This window comes from Oenanthe melanoleuca, chromosome 13 (genome assembly GCF_029582105.1).
Source record: "Oenanthe melanoleuca isolate GR-GAL-2019-014 chromosome 13, OMel1.0, whole genome shotgun sequence".
Classification (NCBI taxonomy): domain Eukaryota; kingdom Metazoa; phylum Chordata; class Aves; order Passeriformes; family Muscicapidae; genus Oenanthe; species Oenanthe melanoleuca.
Window position 1 is genome coordinate 94,951 of NC_079347.1, and position 18,059 is coordinate 113,009.

At 47.1% G+C, this 18,059-nt stretch overlaps 1 pseudogene; it reads right to left on the reverse strand.

Annotated features, from left to right (window-relative positions):
- Positions 1-1,416: 1,416 nt before the first annotated feature.
- The window catches only part of LOC130258910 (zinc finger protein 721-like), a 415,188-nt pseudogene continuing 398,545 nt past the window's right edge, over positions 1,417-18,059 (reverse strand).

Here is an 18,059-nt window from a genome sequence, read left to right on the forward strand (position 1 = left end):
GTCCTGCCTTCGCCAGGCAGATTCTGCCCTGGATGTCTAGCTAGACAGATCACTGTTAGCTGGACAAAGCATTCCTGAGATAAGAAATATTAAACAACCATGAAAACCTCTAAGAACAGCCTCCTGCAGTCTCTCATCGGTGGGCATCAGAAAGAGCTGGGCTCCAGACCACCTTTATGTCCTCCTGAGGTTGTGGGAGGCCAGAGGACTACTCTGGACTCCTTGGGGGTCTTAAAACCCCCCTGGCGAGGGTCTCAAAGACCCCTGAGTGAGACCCTGGTGTCTCAGGAGTGGAATTCAAACCCCTGGGGGAAATTAACCAACACAGAGGGAATGGAAACAAGCCACCAATTAGTAAAGTGCAAATTAGGTTCTTAGAACGTAGATAAATAGACTTTTGGGAATGTTTGTGATAAGGGACACGTGGCCAAGATGGAGAATTTGGGGGTGTGGATACCTCTTCCTCCTTCTTCTGCGTGTCATCCATGCTGGGTGACATGCTGGCACGTTTAGATTGGATGAGGTCTGAGCTGGACCATTTAACAAGACTGTATTGTATTGGAAAATTGTTATAAACATATAGCACATAATTTAGACTATATAAGATAAGCCCTGCCTTCACCAGGCAGATTCCATCCTGGATGCCCGTCTGGGAAGACCACTGTTAGCCGGGCAAAGAGTTCCTGAGACAAGAAATAATAAACAATCCTTGAAGCCTTTAAAAACTGTTTTCTGCAATGTCTCATTGGTGGCTTTGGGAAAAACCAGGATTTACATCACTGCATGTCCTCCTGAGTTGTTCTCACGTCTAAGAAGACACCTCGAGCAGTGACATCAGCAGGCTGGGGCTGTTGCCAGCTGGCACAACTGGCACAGCGTCCTGGCAGCTGTGGGCCAGCATCTGCCGGCTCCAGGACGCTTGCTGCTCCACCAGTTGCTTCTGACAAGGCTCCTCTGCCTCGGGCTGGGCTCCCATTTGGACTGCTGGGCTTTCCCTGGCACATCAATAGTCAGGCTTACGCCTGTGAGTCCAAGGGAACTGGGAGACCTGTTCACAGGCTCTGCACCTTCTGCAGGCTGACAGGTCTCACTGAGCCTCTGCCAGAGATGAAGGCTGTCAGAGATAGCAGAGCTCCTGGCAGGATGGAGGCTTTCTGACAGCCTGAGGCCCCTGCATGGATGGCGGATCTCCACTGCTGTGCCATCCTTGCAAGGGGTGAGGCTCTCCCAGGGGTGGAGCACGGCCTCTCAAAGGGATGGGGGCTTCCCATGGAGCCGGACAAGCCACAGCGGGGCAGGTGGTCTCACTTCACCAGCTCCTTCAGTTCCCTCCAGAACGCCTGCCACATCCCAGAGTAGAGCGGTGCACGTGTCCCCTTGCCATCCCAGAGCAGCAGCATCAGATGCTGCAGCATCCTAGGCCACGGCCACCAAGGGGCCGCAGCTGCAGGGGCTGCCCAGAGGACTGGAGGGAGCATGTGGCCTCTTGCGGGGGCCGCCCAAGGCCTGCAGGGCCCGGGAGCCACAGGGGCTCCAGGCTTCCTCCGGGAGCCTCTGGACCACACCGTGGGGCGCTTGCTGCGCTTTGCTATCCCTGTCTGCCGCCTCCATGGCTGCCAGTGACCAAGGGCCCAGCAGACAGCCACAGTGGCCAGCAGCAGGACAAGCGCAAGCGTCAGCACGTCACTGTCACTCGTGGCTCCGGCGCGTCCCATCGCGGCTGCACTGGCAGCTGCAGGTGCCAGCCCCTCTTATACAGCGACAGTGCGCTGGTGTCACAGTGCGGTGGCCAGGACATCACAGCCCTGCTTGGCGCCAGCACTCAGCTCCTTGTGCCATCACAGCCCAGCCCGACTCAGGGATCAGCAGCAGCGGCTCATGGCTGAAGATGCACGTGGCCAGAGAAAGCCTGGAAGGAAGAAACCTGGAAGGAAGAAGGGCAGCTGGGCCTGTTGCAATGAATCCCTTCCCTGGAGCCAGTGGCACAGCAGGAGGAGTGCTGGTGCCAGCAGTGCCAAGCCCATGGCTCCCAGGACGCTGCAGCATTCCCAGCTGGAAACACCCATCACTCTGTGCCTGAGCAGATCCTCCAGAGACAAAGGCAGCTGAAGTTCCTCCATCTCTGGGGAGCTCTCCTGAACTGGATGTCGAGGGCAGGGAGAGTTTGTTGTTAGCAGCTCACTGACCTCTGCAGTGCCACTGTTCTAAATAAATCAGGATTTGCCAAGGAGCGATCATGGTGCTCCCACTGCTCTGCTTCTGACTGCCATGAGGTTTCTTTCTTCCCAGTAGCCGGCACGTGTTGCCTTTGCATGGCAATGCTGTGGATCACACACAGTGGGTGCTTTGCTTTCTGCTGAGCAGGCCTTGCCCTCTTCAAGGATTTTGCAATGTCCCTTGGTACAATGCAACATTTTCCAATTGGAAGGCCGTGCTTTCCAGAGGCTGCCTGAAACAGAGGCTGGACAGTGTTCAAGGAATCAAGTCGGTGTTTGTTCGAAAGCCTTCAAAGGATGCACCTTGGGCAGTACAAGAGCCCTGTCATGGCTCTACCCAAGATGGACATGGAATGAACCTGTTAGGCAAAATATTTTCTTTCCTTGTGCTGTTTTTCTGAAGATGAATAAGAAATGAAAAGAAAAGGAACCTGTATTGCTCAACTTATTCCTTTTGTGAGTTGTGTTCCAATTGTAGTAGACTGGAGTTGTGCCACAGGAGGTTTTGGGATCTGAAGGACCACCTCTGGTATTTTGGACTTAAGAAAATGACAGATCATCATCTGGAACAACAATGCATTGTCACAGCCAAGGGACATCATCCAGAGACTATAATTATCACAGATTTGATTGACACAGGAGCAGATGTGATTGTTATTTCACAGCTTTTTTGACCTTCTTCATGGCCCCTCACTCGAGCAGATTTTGGAGTTGTAGGATTGGGTGATGTAACTGTAGGTGGTCTGTCTGCTCTTGCAATTAATGTGAAACATGCTGAGGGCCAAAAAGCTGACATCAGACCTTGTGTTAACAATGCTCTGTATGGGGACGAGATTATTTATCTCAATGGAGTGTAGAAATCACTGTGGGCTTTTAGCAAGGGCCACTGAGCTGTAGGATCTTGAGTGATGGTTGTGACCTTGACATGGTTAACAGATAAGCCTGTCTGAGTCCTCCCTATTGAAAAGCTTACTGTCATGCTAAATTTAGTAGCAGAACAGCTGTAAGCTAAGCATATTGGAGAATTATCTGGCCCATGGAATACCCCCTGTTTTTGTGATAAAAATTAATCAGGGAAATGGAGATTTTTGCATGATTTATGGCAGATAAATGCTGTGATGGCCACAATGGGAGTTTTACAATAAGGTCTTCCAACATTCACAATGATTCCATAGAAATGGAAAATAGTTATCATTGATTTAAAAGATTGCTTTATTATTAATCTATTGGCTGAACAAGAGAAGGAAAAATTGGCTTTTATTGTGCCTTCTTTGAATTATGCTGAATTTAGCAACTCATTATATGGATGATATATTGTAAGTATCTGAAAATGAACAATAATTGTCAGCTCTTTATCAATGTGCTGTCACAAATTTCAAAGCTTTTGCTTTAAATTTTGCCCCAGAGAAAGTACAGAAACAAATGCCTTGGAAATATTTAGGGTTGATAACGGCCAGTATTCAGATTGTGTCTCAATTTCTCAAATTAGACATTGAAGTTAAAACTCTTAATGATGTATAGAAATTGGTTGGAGTGATAGACTGGATTAGGTCATACTTGAAGATAACTAATCATCAACTGCAACTTTTATCTGAATTATGATCAGGAACTATTTCCTCTACTGATAAGAGATATTGGACTGCTGTAGCAGAAAAGGCCATAGAAGGAATTGAACTGGCTTTGACATGCAAATTTGTTAACCGGATAGATCCCTCCATTGGAGTGCAATTATTTCTCTTAAAAGATCATGATCCACCGTGTGGAATATTCTGTCAACGGAATGATGAGTGGGAAGATAAATTGCATATTTTGGAGTGTATATTTTTATCTTTCAGATCCCAGAAAACATCTCCAGGACTTCATTAACTTTTTGCAGACATTATCACCAAAGGTCACAGACATTGTCATGACATTTTAGGCCATGATCCTCTAACTATTGTGATACCTGTACAATGATATTTTGAATGGTACTTTCAAAATCCTTATGAATTGTGATCTGCTTTGTCTTATTTTACAGGCCAAATAACATATCATTAGCTTTCTCACCATATTCTGACTTTAACCAGGGATATACCTTTACACGGAAAAAAAATCAATAATTTCTTCTTGTCCTGATTGTCATATGACTCATATTTCACAATAATATGGTACTCACGCCCGTGTCTACTCCCTTTGCAAGAATGGCAAATTGATGTTACAAGAATGCCTGAATTTCATTGATTAAAGTATATTCATGTTACAGTTGATACTTTTTCTTATGCTATAGTTGAATCAGCATTTGCAGGTGAAACAGCCCAGGATGCTATTTGTCATTTTTCTCATGCTTTTTCTATTTAAAGTGCTCCCTTGCTTAAAAAAACAGATGGCCCAGCATATGTTTCACAGGAATTGCAAACATTTTTTAAATTTAAAAACAAAAAAGGGGGTAAGTAAAGGGGAACTACCTTAAGTGAGATTGGATAAAGCTGTTTATGTGTTAAACTTCTTGTGTCCTTCGCCTGATTCACAACTGTCTCCTATATTTCATCATTTTTCTTCTTTAAATTCAAACAGCCGAATTTTCGTAAGGATGTTAAGGTATGGGTTAAGGATTTGATTACTGGAATGTGGGCTGGGCCAGTAGAATCAATAACATGGGGGAGAGGGTATGCTTTTTTTGACAGAGAATGGCCCTCGTTGGGTTGCTGCTTGTTGTGTTAAGCCATACTTAGAGCACACCAGAAGGAACAGGATGGATGATTCCACAGTCAAAGCAGAACACGTGGGAGACACCGACCATCAGGTGGATAGAAGCATGGACTCTGAAAGAACACAGTGTGAAGGTGATCACTCAGGGCAAGTAAATGAGAACATCTGACTCAGGCTAAAAACTTAAATTTAAATTGGTGGATGTTGCCTTTATTTTGTGTCACGGTGTGACTTAGTTTTGCCAATTTTAATATGTTTAATTTCTTTTAGAGATAGGATTTAGGAGTAGAGACAAGGCAGGCTTAAAACTTAAAAAGGTAGAATAAGAAACTTATTAATAACACAAAAAAAATTCAGAATAGGATTCCTAGATTGTTCCCTCCTTCCCTTCATTCCACATTTCTTACCAACAAACATACAGAGAACACTTCAATCAGTTATACACCCAAATAATCAGTTCAGTTTATTTAAGAAAGAAAAGTCACTTTTTTTAGTTATGGCTTAGGGGGTGTCTTCACCTCCACAATCCACAACTGCCCGGGAAAATATTGCAGATTATGACCCTCCTTCCATTTTTCACAGTCCTTCCAGAGCTGTGCTATGGGTTATGATACACAACTGGGGTACTACTTTTAAAGGTAGGCTGCTGAAAAACAAAATTCTCTTCATCTCCTTCACTATCAAATGTATCTGTTCATATTCCAGTCCCAGAACAGAGAGAGCGACATTTCCCCAAGGCAAAAAGTCTTCTTCTCAAGCATCCAAACCTCCCCAAGTATATTTCACAGTTTAAAGGAATTTTAGTGAAGTCACAATCATCTTAGCCCATAAAATAGGTTTTCAGCTACTTATAGTTGCATCTTTTCAATCTCTTCCCACTAGGAACTTTATCTTCATTGCACTGACCTCTGTAGTCTCCATGCTTCATTTCTTCTCATTCAGGGGAGCTCAGGAGATCGAGAATCTTATCCAGGCATAAAGAAGTTAAAATTGTATCCAGATAGTGAAGAAACAACATGGGCAGTTGGAAGCCTCTTCTCCCAGAACAAGGAGGAGAGGGGGGAAGGGAGAGCCTTTTTGGTGGCTCCCCAATTCCCTCTGCTCGGCCATGCCACGTGGAGGGTCAAGCCCGGGCCGCACGGGGCTGCCCAGAGCCACGCAGTCAGGGAGTGGGGGCCGGGACCATGCGGTCGGGCCGGGCCCCGCACCAAGCCGAGGCCGGGGTGCCGGGCTGGACCCAAGGCCAAGCCCAGAGCCGGGCTGGAGCCCCAGATAGGGACCACCACCCCTCCCGAGGCGGGAAGCTGAAAGAGAGAGCAGCCAACCTGATTCAGTGTGATTTCTGAAAGCGGAAAAACTTTTCATCACCAAATCAGCTCTCTGATTGGTGCCAGCAGCTCACAGGGGAAGCTCCTAGAGAAGGGAGAGCCCCTCCCAAACCCCAGCCTCATGGGGCTTTCCCTGAGGCGAATCCACCCCTTTCCCCTTGCACGTGAAACCAACACACTTTGGGTTTTGTTCTCCTCCACAGAGAGGCTGGCAGTACTGAGTGATGTGTCTTGTATCATTTCCTTTCACACAGCATTTACTACCCCAAAAGAGAGGAACTTAGTGTACCTAGGGGAGAGGTATTGCTTTTGTATAAGGGTGCTGAATTAGTAGTTGAAAGCCCACACTTTAAGCAACTAGGTTTGCTTGCATTATGATAGTGGCCAGTTGTAAAGTGAAGTGGATGCTGCTTAGTTCTGATTTGTGACTGGACAGATGACTTGGTCTTTTGGCTACAAAATATAACTCTATGTTGAGGAAAATTTATTGAACTAAAAGTGAAAGTATCATTCTGCCACAAATGTGTCACCAAGGGATTGTGGAGTCTGTAAAGGTGTTTAAACATTTATCCTTGTTGTGCCTTGATAATGTAATTTTTATTGTTAGTGCATGGTTATGGATGCCAGGATTTTGAGAGTATGCACTGTATGGACTAATCAGATTGCAATGGGTCAGTTTACGGGAATATTTTAAATTTGAAGATGAGAATAATTGTATGGTTTCCTTGAGAGTTGAAGTATTGCTTTGTCCCCCTGCTGTCTGCTTGGATTTCTGCAAGAGCCCTGCAAAATCCTTAGCAGCTGCACTCTTGGTTTAAATAAAAATATAAAAAAAAAGGGAATTATGAAAGGGGATTACAGCTGGTCTGTGAGCCAGAGTAAGTTAATTGATAAGGTTTACTTCTGAAAGTAGTTTTATTTTTGAGAAGAGAAGAAGAAAATAAGCAAGAAGAAACAAACCTGCATCTGGGGAAAGTGTTTTGAGAAATGTTTTGTGAGAAACAGAGGTGGAGATGGTATTACACCAATGAACTTTGTGTCGATCTATTGTAACCAATGAATAAAATGTAAACTTTGTAGAGTGTATGAAAGACAGCATGCTGTTCTAATAAACAGTTTTTTGCCTTCTGAAATGTAGTGCATCCTTTCATACGTCGCATCTGCCCCAACAGCGACACCCCAGTCCATCCCAGTCTCTCCCAGTGCTCCCCTCCGTGTGCATCTCGGCCTTCTCAGAGCCTCCCCAGGCCATCCCAGTGTCTTCACAGTCCTTTCAGTGTCACCAGTCTCTCCTAATTCCTCTCAGTCCACAGCCATTCCATTCCCAGTCTACTCCCAGTCCTTCAATTCCACTCACAGACCTCCACCCTCTCCCCCGGTGACCCCTCCAGTCCCTCCCAAGTCCCTTTCAGTCCAATCCCAGACTGACATCCCCTCTCCCAGTGCCCTGATCCAATCCACTCTCTCCCAGTGTTCCCTCACTGTCTCCAGCTTCATTCCCAGTTCCTCTCAGTGTCACACCAGCCCTCTCCCATCACTCCCAGCTCCCCTCAGCTGATCCCAGTGTATCCTTACTCTTTCCCAGTGCCCACCAGTGTGTCCATCATCTCACTATGGCCCTCAAGCTCCCAGCCCAGCCCTGGCTGCCTGCTCTGCTCTGTGACAGATTTCTACCCTGCCCAGATCCAGCTGAGGTGGTTCAAGGGCCAGCTGGAGCTCTCAGGGCATGTGGTGGCCACTGACCTGGTACCCAATGGGGACTGTATTCTTTCAAGCTCCTGGTGCTGCTGGAAACCCTCCCCAGGTGGGGGGGGGGAATGGGGGGGTGGTTACCTCAGGCTTCCAGGTGGAGCACGTCAGCCTGGAGCACACCCTGAGCCGGCACTGGGGCACAGCCTGAACCCTGCAGTGCACGGGCAGTGTGGAGGTACTGGGGGGGCAGGGATAGAGACTGGGATGTGCTGGGAGTAACCGGGAGCAAGTTTGAGATAACCTGTTTTAGACTGGGAGAGGGGGTTTAGAATGGCTGACAAGGAGTTTGAAGGATGCTGAGGAGGGTGTGATGGGGTTCAGCAGGTCCTGATGGGCACTGGGAGGGAGTTAGGGGGTGCTGGGTGTAACAGAGTGGGATTTGAGTGAGCCTGGAGGGGCTGGAAAAAGATCAGGGATTGGAATGTAGGGTTGGAATGAAGTTGCTTCTGCTAGAAAGAGACTGGAAGGGGTGTTGTTGAGTCATGGAGAGGCTGGGAAGGGACTGGGAGAGGGTTTGGGAGTCCTGGAGTTGTGGGGGGCAACTGGGAAAGGGCTGTGAGATCCTGAGAGGGACAGGAAAAGCTTTGGTGGGTCCCGGGGAGGCTGATACAAGATTTGGAGGAGGTTTCAGGGGGTTCTCGGTGGGTTGGGGGTGATTCGAGAGGTGCTTAGAGGGGCTTGGGGTGTCTGTGAAGGGATCTGGAGGATCCTGACCCTGCGGACCCCAGAGATGCTGCCGGACACTGCCCGCAGCAAGGTGCTGACGGGGATCGGGGTCTTCATGTTGGGCTTCGTCTTCCTGGCGCTGGGGCTCGGATTCTATGCAAGAAGGTGAGGGGGAAGCCGGGAGTGTGTGTGCTCCCCCTGGGGCCACCAACCCAGTGTCATCCCCTTTTCTCTGCCCACAGAGCTCCTGATCCAGCAGTGGCTGCAGCCTCTCCCTGTGGCATCAGGCCCAGCGAGGACGCCTCGCTCTGTCCCCGTGCTGATTTGGGGCGGATGGCGTTGGGGGGAGTTGTGTGTACCCCCAGTCCCGCTGTCACTCTGCCCCTGCCTAGCTGCTCCCAGTGCTCCCAATAAGGCTTCCCAGTTAGACCCAGTTCCATTTACTGGGGAGCGGGACTGGGGAGGGACTTGGGGGAACCCCGCGGGGGGATCGTGGTTAGGCGGGGAGGATGGAGCCCAGGTGGGGGAACACTGGGTGCTGCGGGTCTGCCCGGCAACCGATGAATCATCAGAGCTGCTCTCTCTGATTGGCTGGATCTTCTTAATCGTATTGTCTGATAGACTGAGGAGAGGCCCGGGAGTTGAGAGAAGGAACAGGAGACATCCCGCCCCGAGCACCGAACAGGAACAGGAGACCCAGCCTGGACACAGGGAGGGAATTTATTACCAACCAAATCACAGCAGAATAAGGAGAAGGGAAAGAAATCTCTCCAACCCCTTCCCCCCACCCAATGGGGATCACCAGGACCACGGATCACCAGGGCTCTGCCCAACGGGGGTCACTGGGGATCATCCAACATGGTTCCTCCCATGGGGGATGGAGCTGGAGCAGAGCACAAAGCTCTTCCCACACTCGGGGCACTCACAGGGCTTCCCTTAGTGGTGCCCCGTTGGTGTCGCATCAAGTGAGAGCTCTGTGAGAAGCTCTTCCCACACTCTGGACGCTCGTAGGGCCTCTCCCCGGTGTGGATCCGTTGGTGTTTTCTCAGGCTGGAGCTCTCCCCAAAGTTCTTCCCACATTCCAAGCAGGTGTAGGGCTGTTCCCCAATGTGAACCACCTGGTGCCGCATTAGGCTAGAGATGTCTGTGAATCCCTTCCCACAATGTCCACATTCACATGGACGTTCCCCAGTGTGGATCCTCTGGTGCTGGATCAGCCAGGATCTGTAGCTGAAACCCTTCCCACATTCCGAGCACTTGTGGGGCTTCTCCCCTCCAGGAGGCTTCTCCACCAGCTCTGAGCTCTGCTTGAATCTCCGGCCGCCTTTCCAGCTCAGGGAGGGTCTTTCCTCTTTGCAGCTCTCTGGGCTGGGTTTGCATCCCCTCCTCTTGAGAGAACTCCGGGACTTTTCCTCCTCCACCATCCACCCACACCTTGGGAATGAAAAATCCTGGTTTGAGGTAAAAAACAAGAAGACATCTCTATGAGCTGGGAATTCCTCCTTGCCCAAGTTCATCCCAGAAAGTCATTGGGCAACTTGAATCTGTATAAACCTCGCAAAGACCAAGATTCAGACCCAGAATGCTCCTGTGTTGGTTTCAAAGGCAGGCGTCTACTAAGAAAGTTGGTTCCTCTTCTTTGAAAAGGATAACATATAAACTCAACAACCAAATTATTATAATTTTGAATTTAAGGGGCTCTCAGCCCCCTTATGGGAATAACAGTTCTTAACTAGGAAATTAAAATAGAAATACAGTATTACAAAGAGCGAAAAACAAACCCAAAACACTCACCAAGTCAGAGTACAACCTGACATTTGAGGGTGTTGGTAGCACTCCCGTTAAATGGTGGCTGCAGTCCTCCTGGAGAGACAGACGTGCTTCAGTTGAAGCAGTGGTCCTGTAGAAGGGCGCAGTTTTCCTTAAAGGCTCCAGTGATGATGTGGAAGGGTCTGGTTTTCCTCCGGAATCCAGCAGAAAAAGGTTGCACCGATGTTCCAAATCTCAAATTTTATCCAGGTAGGAAAGGTTTGGCTCTTCCCCCTGACTGGAGCATCTCCCAATTGGGTGATGTAATTTTATCACTCATGCAGTGGGTCTCAATGGCCCATTAACAGATGGTATATCCTTGGAGGAAGGAGGGCTTGTGGAAAAGATAAAGATGACTGCCCCGCCTGGTTTTTAACAGATGGCCCATTAGCAAATAATATCTCCCACAGAGATAAGGATCACTGCCCCACCTGGATTAAACAGATGCAGATAAAATGCATACTTTTGGTCACATCCTGTATTGAAACATAAGGGAAAGTTTTATTCTGATTTTTATTATTCCTTTAGGAACAATAAAATTTTCCTTTACACACTCTAAGTTTCAAGCCTGCTTTGCTTTTGCTACTAATCCTGTCTCACAGCAGGAAATGAGTGTATTGAAATTGGCATATCAAAAGGACTACACCACCATACTGCTGTTATTTACTCCATTCTAGAAACTTTGTTATATTTCTTCTGCCTCGACCCAATAGTGTTCCATCTTCTCTTATTCCAAATCCTCTTTGTTTTCTTTCTCCACAGGTATCACCAGAACCTGCTCCTTCCTGAGCATGCAGATTGGCCAGAAAAATCCAGAAAGCAAAAGTGGAGGTCAAGGCCATTCCAGAAGGGGTTCCCTTCAGCCAGACACACAGCAGCAATTTCCAGGAGCTGTCACTTCCCAGCCCACAACTTTAAGGATGCTGTGGTGGTGCCAAAGGAGAAGACCCGTGGTGCTGTGCTGGAACAGGTTCCTCTAGAAGAAAAGGTGGTGTTCCTGTGTGCAGGGAACTCTGTGGTATCAGCACTGGAGGAGCTGGATGAGGGAGATCTTCAGCCTTGAGATATTTCTGCAAGAGCCTTCACCCCTGGCAGAGCCTCGGTGAGAGCTGCCAGAGTGCAGAGGGAGGCAGCCCTTTGGACAGGCGTCCCTGCTACCTTGGAGCCACTGCTGTGAGACAAACAGCCTCATCCCTGAGGATGCAGATGGGCAGGAAAAGCCTGGAAGTAAAAAGGGGAGCCCAGCCGTGTCCAAGAAGCTGTTCCCAGAAGCAAGTGTCCCAGCAGGAAGTGTCCTGGAATCACTTGTGTTCAGCCACTCAATATCCCATGCTCTGGTTAAAGGCGGTGACAAAGAGCCTGGAAGGTGCATGTCCAGAACAGCCAAACAGACTGGACAGAGGGATATTCCGGGTGCTGGGAGCACCTGGATGTGGGACCAGCCAGCTCCTGCTGCCTTTTGGTGGTGCCTGAGCAGGGCTGTGACGATGCCAGGGACATCCTGCAGCGACATCTCCCCTGTCCGTCTGGGCGTGCGCTCGGTCCCAAAGCTCACCCTGATCCCAAGTTCAATCTCACTCCATGGTGAGACACACTCATGCTCCAAGATTTAATCTCATCCCAGTGCCAGACTGTGCAGCCCCAGAGCCAATCTCAAGTCCAGGCCTAAGGCAAATGGCACATTTCACCTTAATCCCAATTCCAGCTCTAATCTAAAACCCAGTCCTAACTGCCCATTTCAACCTCATTTCCAGCCCCTTGCCAAAAACTCAGCCCTAAACCAAATTCCACATTTAGCCCTAAACCCAAAGCCAATCCCAACTGATGCTCTAAGACCAACTCCAATGGCAGTCCCAAGCCCTAAGTGCAGCTTTGAGTGCCAGCCCACACTCCAATGCCAGCTTTAGATTGAACTCCCAAACTCAGCCCCAGTTCCTGCCCCAAGGCCAACACCATTCTTGGACTTAAACCCAATGGCAGCCCCAGTTGCATTCCCTAGACCAAGCCTGGCTCTAAGCTCAAGGTCACTGAGATAAATGTATTTCAGTGTTGGCTTCAGCAATTGTCAGAGTGAATTCTATGTGTTTTATAAGATAGGCTTTTGTAAAAGAAGTTTTGCTATAGTTTAGAGATCTTTTAAAGTGCATGTTGTGTTTTGATGCCAATGTTGAAGAGTTGTTTTAATATTAACATGAAACAATGGAAAGCTGTTGATTGTGTTGAAAAGCAGCAAAAGCGTAGGACTGGGACAACTGAACAAGGTTGAAAAAGGTGGGATGGAGGAGGAACTGTGTTAAAAATGTTTGAATATAACTCTAAAATGCAGCCTCCTTTTTGTCCTCATTGTCCCATCTGCATCTGCCTCTCTCTTTGCCCTGGCTGCGGTACCTGGAATGTTCAGACTTCCCGATCCACCTACTGCATGTCTCCCTTAATGTGCACCCCTACTACGATATTAATCTTACTGCTTTCACTCCCTCCTCTTCTCATTTTCTCAAGAATTGTGTTTACAATATATTAATTTCTATTGACTCTATCTCTTTTCCTGGGTCCTCTTTGGTTTTGGGATTATTCTTGAAAGGAATGTTGGATTTGTCTTTACAAACGAGCTGTGGATCTGCTGGTAGATAAGACCAGCACTGAGAGATAAAAGAAACAATGGGATGGATTCCATTGATTGATGAATGGAAGAAGATCATTGCCTTTACAAACTAAGTGTAGGTTTGGTGATAAGTGAAACAGGATATTGAAAGATGAAAGAAGCAATGGGGAAAAACTATGACTTGCATAAGAATTAAGAATTAAAAGAGAGGGCTACACATTAGAGGGGAATCACAGGTGTGAGGGGTTCCGGGAAGTCTGTGCCTCTCAAGTATCTCAGTGAATGGAAAAGGAGATAGGGGAATACAGCTGGGAAAATAGGGTAAAAAGGAGGCTGGGTCCTCCAAAAATCTGAGAGATCACAGAGGAATGGCCCATGGCCTCTCCCTTTATTCGAATAAAGCAAAGAAGGACTCTTCTGTCTCCTTTTTGGACATAAACTTCTGGTGTTTGTGCACTAATTTTCCTGACATTCTCAGTGACCTCACTGCCTGTCCTTGTAACCTAATCCTGTAATTCCAATGATAAATGGGTACTTTGCCACAGCAGTATTAATTTGCATTTCTAAAGCTCCTCTCCTGACTGCCTGGAACCGATGCTTCATTTCCAGATCAGTCATTGGATGACTCACATATGGTCCTCCCACAATCTGTTTTTTACTTGATATCTTAAGTGTTAGAGAGTCAAGGCATTATTTGATTCTTGCCAAGATGTGCAACAGAAATAATTTCTTCCACACATAGACCAGGTGTTCAGACAAAATCATTCCATGATTCGTGAGTTGTACTGGATTTTTCCTAATTTTCATACAGTCTGAATCCATTGAAATACATTGGTTTGATGTTCATTCCTTCCAAGTTGTGTAGTTCTCACTATTTGGTTTATTATTGGACCCGGATTTCTTTGCCTCTGATTCTGTCCTTCTGATGTTAATTAGGTCCCACTCCTGGATTTCCTTTCCAGCCTTTTCCAATAAGATATCTCCAACTCTGTCAAGGCAGTGCCTGAGGTGGATGTTCCTTGATGTTTGCTGATGGTCGTTGATGTTTTGTTAATGGTCGTTATATTTGTGGGTGTCCTTTGGGATATTCCCTGTCTGTTGAGATGTTAAACATCTCTGTTGAACCGTGCAACATTCTTTAAAAACACCCATTTAAAATTCCTTTCCCAAAGGCGAAGGCAAACCAAGCCCGAGTTCAGAATTAAGATTTTTTTAAAATTTAGATTTTGTATATTTTGGAACAATCAAATCCCAGGCAGCCCAGTGTGTGAGTGTAATTGAGAGCCAGAGTGGAATTGTGCCATTGTGTTACCCAGCAGCTGTGGCAGTGCAGGCACAGAAAGCAGCGAAGCTGCAGCAGTGGCAGCAAGGATTGGCCTCAGTGGCTGGAGATGCCAAAGGAAGGTGCCCAGGCAGAGGATTTGAGCAGAGGATGTGTGGGCTTGACAGGTCCAGGGGCTTCCCCTGCTGTGGAGCCCTGGCTGCTGCTGCCTTTCCTTCAGTGCGGGCTTAGTGGGGCCTCCCATGCTGCTGCTGCAGCCGCGAAGTGCAAATCTGAGGGGCTTGAGAGCCCCTGAGCTCAGGGTGAGGGGTCCCTCCGGGCTGAGCTGTGCTGGGGCTGTTTCTGTGCTCAGGGACACTTGGGATGGGCCACGGCACTTGGCCACCAGTGGTGCTTCTGTGCACTCCTTAGGCAGGACCCGATGCCCTGGTTGGGCGTCGGAATAGCAAAGTACCGAGGCAGGCTCTGTGCCAGCACAGCTTCGTGAGGGAGAGATTTCATAGGAGACAGGATTGTGGCCACAAACTGTTTGAAATATACTTCTCTTATCTGCATCCCCCACTAGGTGGAGAATTTCCCATGTAAGGAATTCCAAACACCAATTCCAAAGGAGATAATTGAATATCTGCTCTGGGTCTGGCTCTTATCCTTGCCAAAGCCAATGGCAAAAGCCATACCCATGGCATTTTGGTTTCTATCAGCAGCTTCCAAAGGAGTTTCTTTATTTCCCCATTCATTCTTTCTAGCTGACCTGAGCTCTGGGGGTGCCAGGGCTTGTGTTGGTCCCATTGTATGTCTAAAGCAGCCATAACCCCCTGAAGGATGCTTCCTGTACAATGAGTTCCCCATCTGACTCTGTTGTTTCCACAATCCCTTATCCTGGAATTATTTGATGTGCACTGCTCATCCATGTAGAGGCTCTTTTGGTTATCAAAGCTTTAACTTGCTGCCAGACTTGAGCAACAGGAGATCCTCCTGCCTTCAGTTTTCGGCCTCAGGACCCATTAAAGCTGTGGCTGCAGAATCCTGCAGATAATGAGGCCTATCTGGCCACTGGCTTAAACATTTTAGCACAAGAATTCTTTTGGCATGGCCCTGTTTAACATCCACAGTTTTAAAAACGAAGTTCACTTTCCTGGTAAGTTTTAAAACGTTTAATAATTGATAGCTAAAAACAAACAATAAAGCAAAAGGTTATAACAGCTGAGTGCTTGGCCTCCAACCAGAAGCACACCCTAAGTCAGAAAACACTTCCTTAAATGCATCAATCAGTTGCATATTCATAGATCTCCATTCATTATTCAAAATCATTCCCCCCCCAACTTGTAAATCAACATCTTTTCCTTACATGACAGTCTGGTGTCCCATAATCTAGGAATGTGAAGAATTTTCTGATTATTTTTTCTTTTCTACCATTCTTCCAGTTATTTACATTAATAAAATCTTTTTACATCAAGATGTTTTAGTCCAAGAAATATATAATTATCACACTACTATTTTTAAGTTTTGTTAATGGCAAAACCAAAGAAACTATATTCATACAGCAAAGTTTGCCAATGTTATAAATATAGCATTTATTTTAATATTTGCAAAAAGCCAATAGTAAATTATGTGCTATTACACACATACAATTCAAATTTCTTTTCTGAGCCATGGCTGGGACACCAATCATTCTGGTTTTATTTCATTTTCTGAAGTTTTGCTGTTTCTTGTGTACATACCACAACATTGAGGCTATTTTGGTTTCAAAAGTCATATCATGTTCTGGCTCAAAAAGAGAATCCTCAATCCAGGTCCTGCAATTCACTATTAATCCTCAGAATTGCTTCATTTTATTGCTGGGTAACTTTACTTCTGAGATTCCCTGGTCCTTCTCTGTGTCAATACATCACTAACCTTCAGTCAAAATATGTCCCAAAGATTTAACCTTTTTCTCCACCATTTGTGATTTTATTTCAAATACTCAAACATTTAGCCATTTCACAGAGGCTTCTTCTACCACTTCTTGTTCTCCTGATTGGAGCAAGTCATCCACATCCTGCATTAACCCAGTCCCTGGGGGTGGGGTAAGTTCTTATGATATTTTCTGCAAGGCTTGCCCCAATAAGGCTGGTGCTTCCGTGCATCCCTGCAGAAGAACCGTCCATGTCTTTACCATTTTCCCTTCTACCTCTTGTTCCCACTCCAAGGCAAAATACAGTTTACCATCCTGTGTGAGTGGGCATCCCCAGAAAGCATCTTTGCCATCAAGTACTGAATGGTGTCAGTGTGAGGAGGGAGCCTGGTTCAAGATGGTGTAAGGATCTAAGACTGTGAGGTGCCTGGGTTTAATGATCTCATTTATTATATTTAGGCCCTGCAGCATTCTATTGATTCCATCTGATTTCTTGACTGGCAGGATAGGAGCATTATAGGGAGACATCCTTGGCTCCAAAAGCCCTGCCTTTAGCAGGGACTCAAGAACAGGCTGTGAGCCCTTCTTTCCCTCCCTTGGAATAGGGTATTGCTTTTAGACACCACTTGTACTGATTGCTTCAAAATACTTTGGAGAGGCTCCATATCTAATTTTCCCTATTTTCCTGGAGCTGCCCACACTTTTGGGTTCACTTCAGCATAGGCCTTTCAGACATTTGCCAGACAAAGGCACAACTCTGTATCACTTTTACAATATTAATTTGTATTCCTAAATTAGCCATCAAATCCCTTCTCAGTAAATTACAATGAGAATTACGAACAAACAAAAGCTCATGCATTTCAAACCCATTCCCCACATCTTCTTACAGTGGTGGAATAAAACACACCAGCTCATCTTTCCCACTTATCGAATGCTGCTGTCTAAATTCTTTCTGGTCTTCCCTTATTGCCCCCCTGGGTGTCCGTGTCCTTGATTATCTCTGGGAGAATGTGCAAACTCCCTCAACATGCTCCCAAGGGACCCTACAGAGATAATTTGGGATCATCATCCCTTTTGCCAGGAGCCCTTCCTGGCTTTCCATTTCTCCCCTCCATGGGTGCCCTGCCATGTTTAGTCCCCAAAGATCCCACTGCACTCACTGATGAGGTTTTCAGTGCTCTCTGGCTGCCGACTCTTCCCAGCCCCCCGATCTGTCACTCATCTGTCTCCTGGTCACTCTCGGGTACCCAATCCATGCCCGGTGCCGCCGCCCCCGAAGGCAGCCGATAAGTATGTGCATTGTTTGACCATTTTGTTCTTCAACCCTGCTCCTCCTTCCCTTCTGCTGCTGCCCCCAGGCCCAGCACCCACTGCCGGATCCCTCTTTCCCCCAAACCCACAGCATCCCAGCGCAGGGGCAGGAATGGAGCTGGGGCAGCTCAGGCTGGGGCAGCGGAGGTGGGATTGTGCAGGAGAAGAAGAAATAGTAGGAGGAAGAGGAGTGTAAGGAAGAGTAGAGACACAGGTGGAGGAGCACAAGCAGAAACAGGAAGCAGCACAAGGTTCCACCCCTCCCTGTATCTGCAGCCTCTCCCCATGCCCCAGGAGCGTTTCTCTCCTCATATGCAGCAGGTGACCATAGAAGTGGATCCACGATTTTCACACAGGTAGATCTTGGAGTTTCTGAGCTTTATTGGGCTAAATCATGGTATTTTGTATTTTTGCAGGGCTTGAATTTTTATATTTTGGAAGGGATTTTGGCTCATTTTTGCTGTTTGGGTAGTTTTTGATCTGTGTCTTGATGTTTGGAGAACTTCTGATC